The sequence below is a fragment of the Salmo salar genome, chromosome ssa19, assembly GCF_905237065.1.
Source record: "Salmo salar chromosome ssa19, Ssal_v3.1, whole genome shotgun sequence".
NCBI lineage: Eukaryota > Metazoa > Chordata > Actinopteri > Salmoniformes > Salmonidae > Salmo > Salmo salar.
Window position 1 is genome coordinate 33,962,145 of NC_059460.1, and position 14,029 is coordinate 33,976,173.

The window sequence follows — 14,029 nt, forward strand, 5'->3', positions numbered from 1 at the left end:
TGATGGTATAATACAGAGATGATGGTATAATACAGAGATGATGGTATCCTACAGAGATGATGGTATCCTGTAGAAATGATGGTATAATACAGAGATGATGGTATCCTACAGAGATGATGGTATCCTACAGAGATGATGGTATAATACAGAGATGATGGTTTAATACAGAGATGATGGTATAATACAGAGATGATGGTATCCTACAGAGATGATGGTATAATACAGAGATGATGCTATCCTATAGAGATGATGGTATAATACAGAGATGATGGTATTAAATAGAGATGATGTATAATAGAGAGATGTTGGTATCCTATAGAGATGATGGTAAAATACAGAGATGATGGTATCGTGTAGAGATGATGGTATAATACAGAGATGAAAGTATCCTATAGAGATGATGGTATAATACAGAGATGATGGCATCCTACAGAGATGATGGTATAATACAGAGATGATGGTATAATACAGAGATGATGGTATCCTACAGAGATGATGGTATCCTGTAGAAATGATGGTATAATACAGAGATGATGGTATCCTACAGAGATGATGGTATCCTACAGAGATGATGGTATAATACAGAGATGATGGTTTAATACAGAGATGATGGTATCCTACAGAGATGATGGTATAATACAGAGATGATGGTATAATACAGAGATGATGGTATAATACAGAGATGATGGTATCCTACAGAGATGATGGTATCCTGTAGAAATGATGGTATAATACAGAGATGATGGTATCCTGTAGAGATGATGGTATAATACAGAGATGAAAGTATCCTATAGAGATGATGGTATAATACAGAGATGATGGTATCCTACAGAGATGATGGTATAATACAGAGATGAAAGTATCCTATAGAGATGATGGTATAATACAGAGATGATGGCATCCTACAGAGATTATGGTATAATACAGGGATGATGGTATAATACAGAGATGATGGTATAATACAGAGATGATGGTATCCTACAGAGATGATGGTATCCTGTAGAAATGATGGTATAATACAGAGATGATGGTATCCTACAGAGATGATGGTATCCTACAGAGATGATGGTATAATACAGAGATGATGGTTTAATACAGAGATGATGGTATAATACAGAGATGATGGTATCCTACAGAGATGATGGTATAATACAGAGATGATGCTATCCTATAGAGATGATGGTATAATACAGAGATGATGGTATTAAATAGAGATGATGTATAATAGAGAGATGTTGGTATCCTATAGAGATGATGGTAAAATACAGAGATGATGGTATCGTGTAGAGATGATGGTATAATACAGAGATGAAAGTATCCTATAGAGATGATGGTATAATACAGAGATGATGGCATCCTACAGAGATGATGGTATAATACAGAGATGATGGTATAATACAGAGATGATGGTATCCTACAGAGATGATGGTATCCTGTAGAAATGATGGTATAATACAGAGATGATGGTATCCTACAGAGATGATGGTATCCTACAGAGATGATGGTATAATACAGAGATGATGGTTTAATACAGAGATGATGGTATCCTACAGAGATGATGGTATAATACAGAGATGATGGTATAATACAGAGATGATGGTATAATACAGAGATGATGGTATCCTACAGAGATGATGGTATAATACAGAGATGATGGTATCCTGTAGAGATGATGGTATAATACAGAGATGAAGGTATCCTATAGAGATGATGGTATAATACAGAGATGATGGTATCCTACAGAGTTGATGGTATAATACAGATATGATGGTATAATACAGAGATGATGGTATAATACAGAGATGATTGTATCCTGTAGAGATGATGGTATCCTATAGAGATGATGGTATAATACAGAGATGATGGTATCCTATAGAGATGATGGTATAATACAGAGATGATGGTATCCTATAGAGATGATGGTATAATACAGAGATGATGGTATCCTATAGAGATGATGGTATCCTACAGAGATGATGGTATCCTGTAGAGATGAGGGTATAATATAGAGATTATGGTATAATACAGAGATGATGGTATCCTACAGAGATGATGGTAAAATACAGAGATGATGGTATCCTACAGAGATGATGGTAAAATACAGAGATGATGGTATCCTGTAGAGATGATGTTATAATACAGAGATGAAGGTATCCTATAGAGATGATGTTATAATACAGAGATGAAGGTATCCTATAGAGATGATGGTATAATACAGAGATGATGGTATCCTACAGAGATGATAGTATAATACTGAGATGATGGTATAATACAGAGATGATGTTATAATACAGAGATGATGGTATCCTACAGAGATGATGGTATAATACAGATATGATGGTATAATACAGAAATGATGGTATAATACAGAGATGATTGTATCCTGTGGAGATGATGGTATCCTATAGAGATGATGGTATAATACAAATCATGGTATCCTATAGAGATGATGGTATAATACAGAGATGATGGTATCCTACAGAGATGATGGTATCCTACAGAGATGATGGTATAATACAGAGATGATGGTATAATACAGAGATGATGGTATCCTACAGAGATGATGGTATAATACAGAGATGATGGTATAATTCAGAGATGATGGTATAATACAGAGATGATGGTATCCTGTAGAGATGATGGTATAATACAGAGATGATGGTATAATACAGAGATGATGGTATCCTACAGAGATGATAGTATATAACAGAGATGATGGTATAATACAGAGATGATGGTATCCTATAGAGATGATGGTATAATACAGAGATGATGGTATCAAATAGAGATGATGTATAATACAGAGATGTTGGTATCCTATAGAGATGATGATAAAATACAGAGATGATGGTATCCTGTAGAGATGATGGTATAATACAGAGATGAAAGTATCCTATAGAGATGATGGTATAATACAGAGATGATGGTATCCTACAGAGATGATGGTATAATACAGAGATGATGGTATAATACAGAGATGATGGTATCCTACAGAGATGATGGTATCCTGTAGAAATGATGGTATAATACAGAGATGATGGTATCCTACAGAGATGATGGTATCCTACAGAGATGATGGTATAATACAGAGATGATGGTATAATACAGAGATGATGGTATAATACAGAGATGATGGTATCCTACAGAGATGATGGTAAAATACAGAGATGATGGTATCCTGTAGAGATGATGGTATAATACTGAGATGATGGTATCCTATATATGATGGTATCCTATAGAGATGATGTTATAATACAGAGATGATAGTATCCTACAGAGATGATGGTATAATACAGAGATGATGGTATAATACAGAGATGATGGTATAATACAGAGATGATGGTATCCTACAGAGATTATGGTATCCTGTAGAGATGATGGTATAATACAGAGATGATGGTATCCTACAGAGATGATGGTATCCTACAGAGATTATGGTATCCTACAGAGATGATGGTATAATACAGAGATGATAGTATCCTACAGAGATGATGGTATCCTACAGAGATGCTGGTATCCTACAGAGATGATAGTATAATACTGAGATGATGGTATAATACAGAGATGATGGTATCCTACAGAGATGCTGGTATCCTACAGAGATGATAGTATAATACTGAGATGATGGTATAATACAGAGATGATGGTATAATACAGAGATGATGGTATCCTACAGAGATGATGGTATAATACAGATATGATGGTATAATACAGAGATGATGGTATAATACAGAGATGATGGTATAATACAGAGATGATGGTATAATACAGAGATGATGGTATAATACAGAGATGATGGTATCCTGTAGAGATGATGGTATAATACAGAGATGATGGTATCCTACAGAGATGATAGTATAATACAGAGATGATGGTATAATACAGAGATGATGGTATAATACAGAGATGATGGTATCAAATAGAGATGATGTATAATACAGAGATGTTGGTATCCTATAGAGATGATGGTAAAATACACAGAGATGATGGTATCGTGTAGAGATGATGGTATAATACAGAGATGAAAGTATCCTATAGAGATGATGGTATAATACAGAGATGATGGTATCCTACAGAGATGATGGTATAATACAGAGATGATGGTATAATACAGAGATGATGGTATCCTACAGAGATGATGGTATCCTGTAGAAATGATGGTATAATACAGAGATGATGGTATCCTACAGAGATGATGGTATCCTACAGAAATGATGGTATAATACAGAGATGATGGATAAATACAGAGATGATGGTATAATACAGAGATGATGGTATCCTGTAGAGATGATGGTATCCTATAGAGATGATGGTATAATACAGAGATGATGGTATCCTATAGAGATGATGGTATAATACAGAGATGATGGTATCCTATAGAGATGATGGTATAATACAGAGATGATGGTATCCTATAGAGATGATGGTATCCTACAGAGATGATGGTATCCTGTAGAGATGAGGGTATAATATAGAGATTATGGTATAATACAGAGATGATGGTATCCTACAGAGATGATGGTAAAATACAGAGATGATGGTATCCTACAGAGATGATGGTAAAATACAGAGATGATGGTATCCTGTAGAGATGATGTTATAATACAGAGATGAAGGTATCCTATAGAGATGATGTTATAATACAGAGATGAAGGTATCCTATAGAGATGATGGTATAATACAGAGATGATGGTATCCTACAGAGATGATAGTATAATACTGAGATGATGGTATAATACAGAGATGATGTTATAATACAGAGATGATGGTATCCTACAGAGATGATGGTATAATACAGATATGATGGTATAATACAGAAATGATGGTATAATACAGAGATGATTGTATCCTGTGGAGATGATGGTATCCTATAGAGATGATGGTATAATACAAATCATGGTATCCTATAGAGATGATGGTATAATACAGAGATGATGGTATCCTACAGAGATGATGGTATCCTACAGAGATGATGGTATAATACAGAGATGATGGTATAATACAGAGATGATGGTATCCTACAGAGATGATGGTATAATACAGAGATGATGGTATAATTCAGAGATGATGGTATAATACAGAGATGATGGTATCCTGTAGAGATGATGGTATAATACAGAGATGATGGTATAATACAGAGATGATGGTATCCTACAGAGATGATAGTATATAACAGAGATGATGGTATAATACAGAGATGATGGTATCCTATAGAGATGATGGTATAATACAGAGATGATGGTATCAAATAGAGATGATGTATAATACAGAGATGTTGGTATCCTATAGAGATGATGATAAAATACAGAGATGATGGTATCCTGTAGAGATGATGGTATAATACAGAGATGAAAGTATCCTATAGAGATGATGGTATAATACAGAGATGATGGTATCCTACAGAGATGATGGTATAATACAGAGATGATGGTATAATACAGAGATGATGGTATCCTACAGAGATGATGGTATCCTGTAGAAATGATGGTATAATACAGAGATGATGGTATCCTACAGAGATGATGGTATCCTACAGAGATGATGGTATAATACAGAGATGATGGTATAATACAGAGATGATGGTATAATACAGAGATGATGGTATCCTACAGAGATGATGGTAAAATACAGAGATGATGGTATCCTGTAGAGATGATGGTATAATACTGAGATGATGGTATCCTATATATGATGGTATCCTATAGAGATGATGTTATAATACAGAGATGATAGTATCCTACAGAGATGATGGTATAATACAGAGATGATGGTATAATACAGAGATGATGGTATAATACAGAGATGATGGTATCCTACAGAGATTATGGTATCCTGTAGAGATGATGGTATAATACAGAGATGATGGTATCCTACAGAGATGATGGTATCCTACAGAGATTATGGTATCCTACAGAGATGATGGTATAATACAGAGATGATAGTATCCTACAGAGATGATGGTATCCTACAGAGATGCTGGTATCCTACAGAGATGATAGTATAATACTGAGATGATGGTATAATACAGAGATGATGGTATCCTACAGAGATGCTGGTATCCTACAGAGATGATAGTATAATACTGAGATGATGGTATAATACAGAGATGATGGTATAATACAGAGATGATGGTATCCTACAGAGATGATGGTATAATACAGATATGATGGTATAATACAGAGATGATGGTATAATACAGAGATGATGGTATAATACAGAGATGATGGTATAATACAGAGATGATGGTATAATACAGAGATGATGGTATCCTGTAGAGATGATGGTATAATACAGAGATGATGGTATCCTACAGAGATGATAGTATAATACAGAGATGATGGTATAATACAGAGATGATGGTATAATACAGAGATGATGGTATCAAATAGAGATGATGTATAATACAGAGATGTTGGTATCCTATAGAGATGATGGTAAAATACACAGAGATGATGGTATCGTGTAGAGATGATGGTATAATACAGAGATGAAAGTATCCTATAGAGATGATGGTATAATACAGAGATGATGGTATCCTACAGAGATGATGGTATAATACAGAGATGATGGTATAATACAGAGATGATGGTATCCTACAGAGATGATGGTATCCTGTAGAAATGATGGTATAATACAGAGATGATGGTATCCTACAGAGATGATGGTATCCTACAGAAATGATGGTATAATACAGAGATGATGGATAAATACAGAGATGATGGTATAATACAGAGATGATGGTATCCTACAGAGATGATGGTATAATACAGAGATGATGGTATCCTGTAGAGATGATGGTATAATACAGAGATGAAGGTATCCTATAGAGATGATGGTATAATACAGAGATGATGGTATCCTACAGAGATGATGGTATAATACAGATATGATGGTATAATACAGAGATGATGGTATAATACAGAGATGATGGTATAATACAGAGATGATGGTATCCTACAGAGATGATGGTAAAATACAGAGATGATGGTATCCTGTAGAGATGATGGTATAATACTGAGATGATGGTATCCTATATATGATGGTATCCTATAGAGATGATGTTATAATACAGAGATGATAGTATCCTACAGAGATGATGGTATAATACAGAGATGATGGTATAATACAGAGATGATGGTATAATACAGAGATGATGGTATCCTACAGAGATTATGGTATCCTGTAGAGATGATGGTATAATACAGAGATGATGGTATCCTACAGAGATGATGGTATCCTACAGAGATTATGGTATCCTACAGAGATGATGGTATAATACAGAGATGATAGTATCCTACAGAGATGATGGTATCCTACAGAGATGCTGGTATCCTACAGAGATGATAGTATAATACTGAGATGATGGTATAATACAGAGATGATGGTATCCTACAGAGATGATGGTATACTACAGAGATGATAGTATAATACTGAGATGATGGTATAATACAGAGATGATGGTATAATACAGAGATGATGGTATCCTACAGAGATGATGGTATAATACAGATATGATGGTATAATACAGAGATGATGGTATAATACAGAGATGATGGTATAATACAGAGATGATGGTATAATACAGAGATGATGGTATAATACAGAGATGATGGTATCCTGTAGAGATGATGGTATAATACAGAGATGATGGTATCCTACAGAGATGATAGTATAATACAGAGATGATGGTATAATACAGAGATGATGGTATAATACAGAGATGATGGTATCAAATAGAGATGATGTATAATACAGAGATGTTGGTATCCTATAGAGATGATGGTAAAATACACAGAGATGATGGTATCGTGTAGAGATGATGGTATAATACAGAGATGAAAGTATCCTATAGAGATGATGGTATAATACAGAGATGATGGTATCCTACAGAGATGATGGTATAATACAGAGATGATGGTATAATACAGAGATGATGGTATCCTACAGAGATGATGGTATCCTGTAGAAATGATGGTATAATACAGAGATGATGGTATCCTACAGAGATGATGGTATCCTACAGAAATGATGGTATAATACAGAGATGATGGATAAATACAGAGATGATGGTATAATACAGAGATGATGGTATCCTACAGAGATGATGGTATAATACAGAGATGATGGTATCCTGTAGAGATGATGGTATAATACAGAGATGAAGGTATCCTATAGAGATGATGGTATAATACAGAGATGATGGTATCCTACAGAGATGATGGTATAATACAGATATGATGGTATAATACAGAGATGATGGTATAATACAGAGATGATTGTATCCTGTAGAGATGATGGTATCCTATAGAGATGATGGTATAATACAGAGATGATGGTATCCTACAGAGATGATGGTATAATACAGATATGATGGTATAATACAGAGATGATGGTATAATACAGAGATGATTGTATCCTGTAGAGATGATGGTATCCTATAGAGATGATGGTATAATACAGAGATGATGGTATCCTATAGAGATGATGGTATAATACAGAGATGATGGTATCCTATAGAGATGATGGTATAATACAGAGATGATGGTATCCTACAGAGATGATGGTATCCTGTAGAGATGAGGGTATAATTTAGAGATGATGGTATAATACAGAGATGATGGTATCCTACAGAGATGATGGTAAAATACAGAGATGATGGTATCCTACAGAGATGATGGTAAAATACAGAGATGATGGTTTCCTGTAGAGATGATGTTATAATACAGAGATGAAGGTATCCTATAGAGATGATGTTATAATACAGAGATGAAGGTATCCTATAGAGATGATGGTATAATACTGAGATGATGGTATAATACAGAGATGATGGTATAATACAGAGATGATGGTATCCTACAGAGATGATGGTATAATACAGATATGATGGTATAATACAGAGATGATGGTATAATACAGAGATGATTGTATCCTGTAGAGATGATGGTATCCTATAGAGATGATGGTATAATACAGAGATGATGGTATCCTATAGAGATGATGGTATAATACAGAGATGATGGTATCCTGTAGAGATGATGGTATAATACAGAGATGATGGTATAATACAGAGATGATGGTATCCTACAGAGATGATGGTATAATACAGAGATGATGGTATAATTCAGAGATGATGGTATAATACAGAGATGATGGTATCCTGTAGAGATGATGGTATAATACAGAGATGATGGTATCCTATAGAGATGATGGTATCCTATAGAGATGATGGTATAATACAGAGATGATGGTATCCTACAGAGATGATAGTATAATACAGAGATGATGGTATAATACAGAGATGATGGTATCCTATAGAGATGATGGTATAATACAGAGATGATGGTATCAAATAGAGATGATGTATAATACAGAGATGTTGGTATCCTATAGAGATGATGGTAAAATACAGAGATGATGGTATCCTGTAGAGATGATGGTATAATACAGAGATGAAAGTATCCTATAGAGATGATGGTATAATACAGAGATGATGGTATCCTACAGAGATGATGGTATAATACAGAGATGATGGTATAATACAGAGATGATGGTATAATACAGAGATGATGGTATCCTACAGAGATGATGGTAAAATACAGAGATGATGGTATCCTGTAGAGATGATGGTATAATACTGAAATGATGGTATCCTATATATGATGGTATCCTATAGAGATGATGTTATAATACAGAGATGATAGTATCCTACAGAGATGATGGTATAATACAGAGATGATGGTATAATACAGAGATGATGGTATAATACAGAGATGATGGTATCCTACAGAGATTATGGTATCCTGTAGAGATGATGGTATAATACAGAGATGATGGTATCCTACAGAGATGATGGTATCCTACAGAGATGATGGTATCCTACAGAGATGATGGTATAATACAGAGATGATAGTATCCTACAGAGATGATGGTATCCTACAGAGATGCTGGTATCCTACAGAGATGATAGTATAATACTGAGATGATGGTATAATACAGAGATGATGGTATAATACAGAGATGATGGTATCCTACAGAGATGATGGTATAATACAGATATGATGGTATAATACAGAGATGATGGTATAATACAGAGATGATTGTATCCTGTAGAGATGATGGTATCCTATAGAGATGATGGTATAATACAGAGATGATGGTATCCTATAGAGATGATGGTACAATACAGAGTTGATGGTATCCTTCAGAGATGATAGTATAATAGTGAGATGATGGTATCCTATAGAGATGATGGTATAATACTGAGATGATGGTATCCTATAGAGATGACGGTATAATACAGAGATGATGGTATCCTACAGAGATGATGGTATCCTACAGAGATGATGGTATCCTACAGAGATGATGGTATAATACAGAGATGATGGTATAATACAGAGATGATGGTATAATACAGAGATGATGGTATCCTGTAGAGATGATGGTATAATACAGAGATGATGGTATCCTGTAGAGATGATGGTATAATACAGAGATGATGGTATCCTACAGAGATGATAGTATAATACAGAGATGATGGTATAATACAGAGATGATGGTATCCTATAGAGATGATGGTATAATACAGAGATGATGGTATCAAATAGAGATGATGTATAATAGAGAGATGTTGGTATCCTATAGAGATGATGGTAAAATACAGAGATGATGGTATCGTGTAGAGATGATGGTATAATACAGAGATGAAAGTATCCTATAGAGATGATGGTATAATACAGAGATGATGGTATCCTAAAGAGATGATGGTATAATACAGAGATGATGGTATAATACAGAGATGATTGTATCCTACAGAGATGATGGTATAATACAGAGATGATGGTATCAAATAGAGATGATGTATAATACAGAGATGATGGTATCCTACAGAGATGATAGTATAATACAGAGATGATGGTATAATACAGAGATGATGGTATCCTATAGAGATGATGGTATAATACAGAGATGATGGTATCAAATAGAGATGATGTATAATACAGAGATGTTGGTATCCTACAGAGATGATGGTAGAATACAGAGATGATGGTATAATACAGAGATGATGGTATCCTACAGAGATGATGGTATCCTGTAGAAATGATGGTATAATACAGAGATGATGGTATCCTACAGAGATGATGGTATCCTACAGAGATGATGGTATAATACAGAGATGATGGTATAATACAGAGATGATGGTATAATACAGAGATGATGGTATCCTACAGAGATGATGGTAAAATACAGAGATGATGGTATCCTGCAGAGATGATGGTATAATACAGAGATGATGGTATAATACAGAGATGATGGTATAATACAGAGATGATGGTATCCTACAGAGATGATGGTATAATACAGAGATGATGGTATAATACAGAGATGATGGTATAATACAGAGATGATGGTATCCTACAGAGATTATGGTATCCTGTAGAGATGATGGTATAATACAGAGATGATGGTATCCTACAGAGATGATGGTATCCTACAGAGATTATGGTATCCTACAGAGATGATGGTATAATACAGAGATGATGGTATCCTACAGAGATGATGGTATCCTACAGAGATGCTGGTATCCTACAGAGATGATAGTATAATACTGAGATGATGGTATAATACAGAGATGATGGTATAACACAGAGATGATGGTATCCTACAGAGATGATGGTATAATACAGATATGATGGTATAATACAGAGATGATGGTATAATACAGAGATGATTGTATCCTGTAGAGATGATGGTATCCTATAGAGATGATGGTATAATACAGAGATGATGGTATCCTATAGAGATAATGGTATAATACAGAGTTGATGGTATCCTTCAGAGATGATATTATAATAGTGAGATGATGGTATAATACAGAGATGATGGTATCCTACAGAGATGATGGTATAAAACAGATATGATGGTATAATACAGAGATGATGGTATAATACAGAGATGATTGTATCCTGTAGAGATGATGGTATCCTATAGAGATGATGGTATAATACTGAGATGATGGTATCCTATAGAGATGATGGTATAATACAGAGATGATGGTATCCTACAGAGATGATGGTATCCTACAGAGATGATGGTATCCTACAGAGATGATGGTATAATACAGAGATGATGGTATAATACAGAGATGATGGTATAATACAGAGATGATGGTATAATACAGAGATGATGGTATAATACAGAGATGATTGTATCCTGTAGAGATGATGGTATAATACAGAGATGATGGTATCCTACAGAGATGATAGTATAATACAGATATGATGGTATCCTACAGAGATGATGGTATAATACAGATATGATGGTATAATACAGAGATGATGGTATCCTGTAGAGATGATGGTATCCTATAGAGATGATGGTATAATACAGAGATGATGGTATCAAATAGAGATGATGTATAATACAGAGATGTTGGTATCCTATAGAGATGATGGTAAAATACAGAGATGATGGTATCCTGTAGAGATGATGGTATAATACAGAGATGAAAGTATCTTATAGAGATGATGGTATAATACAGAGATGATGGTATCCTACAGAGATGATGGTATAATACAGAGATGATGGTATAATACAGAGATGATGGTATCCTACAGAGATGATGGTATAATACAGAGATGATGGTATCCTACAGAGATGATAGTACAATACAGAGATGATGGTATAATACAGAGATGATGGTATCCTATAGAGATGATGGTATAATACAGAGATGATGGTATCAAATAGAGATGATGTATAATAGAGAGATGTTGGTATCCTATAGAGATGATGGTAAAATACAGAGATGATGGTATCGTGTAGAGATGATGGTATAATACAGAGATGAAAGTATCCTATAGAGATGATGGTATAATACAGAGATGATGGCATCCTACAGAGATGATGGTATAATACAGAGATGATGGTATAATACAGAGATTATGGTATCCTACAGAGATGATGGTATCCTGTAGAAATGATGGTATAATACAGAGATGATGGTATCCTACAGAGATGATGGTATCCTACAGAGATGATGGTATAATACAGAGATGATGGTTTAATACAGAGATGATGGTATAATACAGAGATGATGGTATCCTACAGAGATGATGGTATAATACAGAGATGATGGTATCCTGTAGAGATGATGGTATAATACAGAGATGAAGGTATCCTATAGAGATGATGGTATAATACAGAGATGATGGTATCCTACAGAGATGATAGTATAATACTGAGATGATGGTATAATACAGAGATGATGGTATAATACAGAGATGATGGTATCCTTTAGAGATGATGGTATAATACAGAGATGATGGTATCCTGTAGAGATGATGGTATAATACAGAGATGATGGTATCCTACAGAGATGATAGTATAATACAGAGATGATGGTATAATACAGAGATGATGGTATCCTATAGAGATGATGGTATAATACAGAGATGATGGTATCAAATAGAGATGATGTATAATAGAGAGATGTTGGTATCCTATAGAGATGATGGTAAAATACAGAGATGATGGTATCGTGTAGAGATGATGGTATAATACAGAGATGAAAGTATCCTATAGAGATGATGGTATAATACAGAGATGATGGCATCCTACAGAGATGATGGTATAATACAGAGATGATGGTATAATACAGAGATGATGGTATCCTACAGAGATGATGGTATCCTGTAGAAATGATGGTATAATACAGAGATGATGGTATCCTACAGAGATGATGGTATCCTACAGAGATGATGGTATAATACAGAGATGATGGTTTAATACAGAGATGATGGTATAATACAGAGATGATGGTATCCTACAGAGATGATGGTATAATACAGAGATGATGGTATCCTATAGAGATGATGGTATAATACAGAGATGATGGTATCAAATAGAGATGATGTATAATAGAGAGATGTTGGTATCCTATAGAGATGATGGTAAAATACAGAGATGATGGTATCGTGTAGAGATGATGGTATAATACAGAGATGAAAGTATCCTATAGAGATGATGGTAT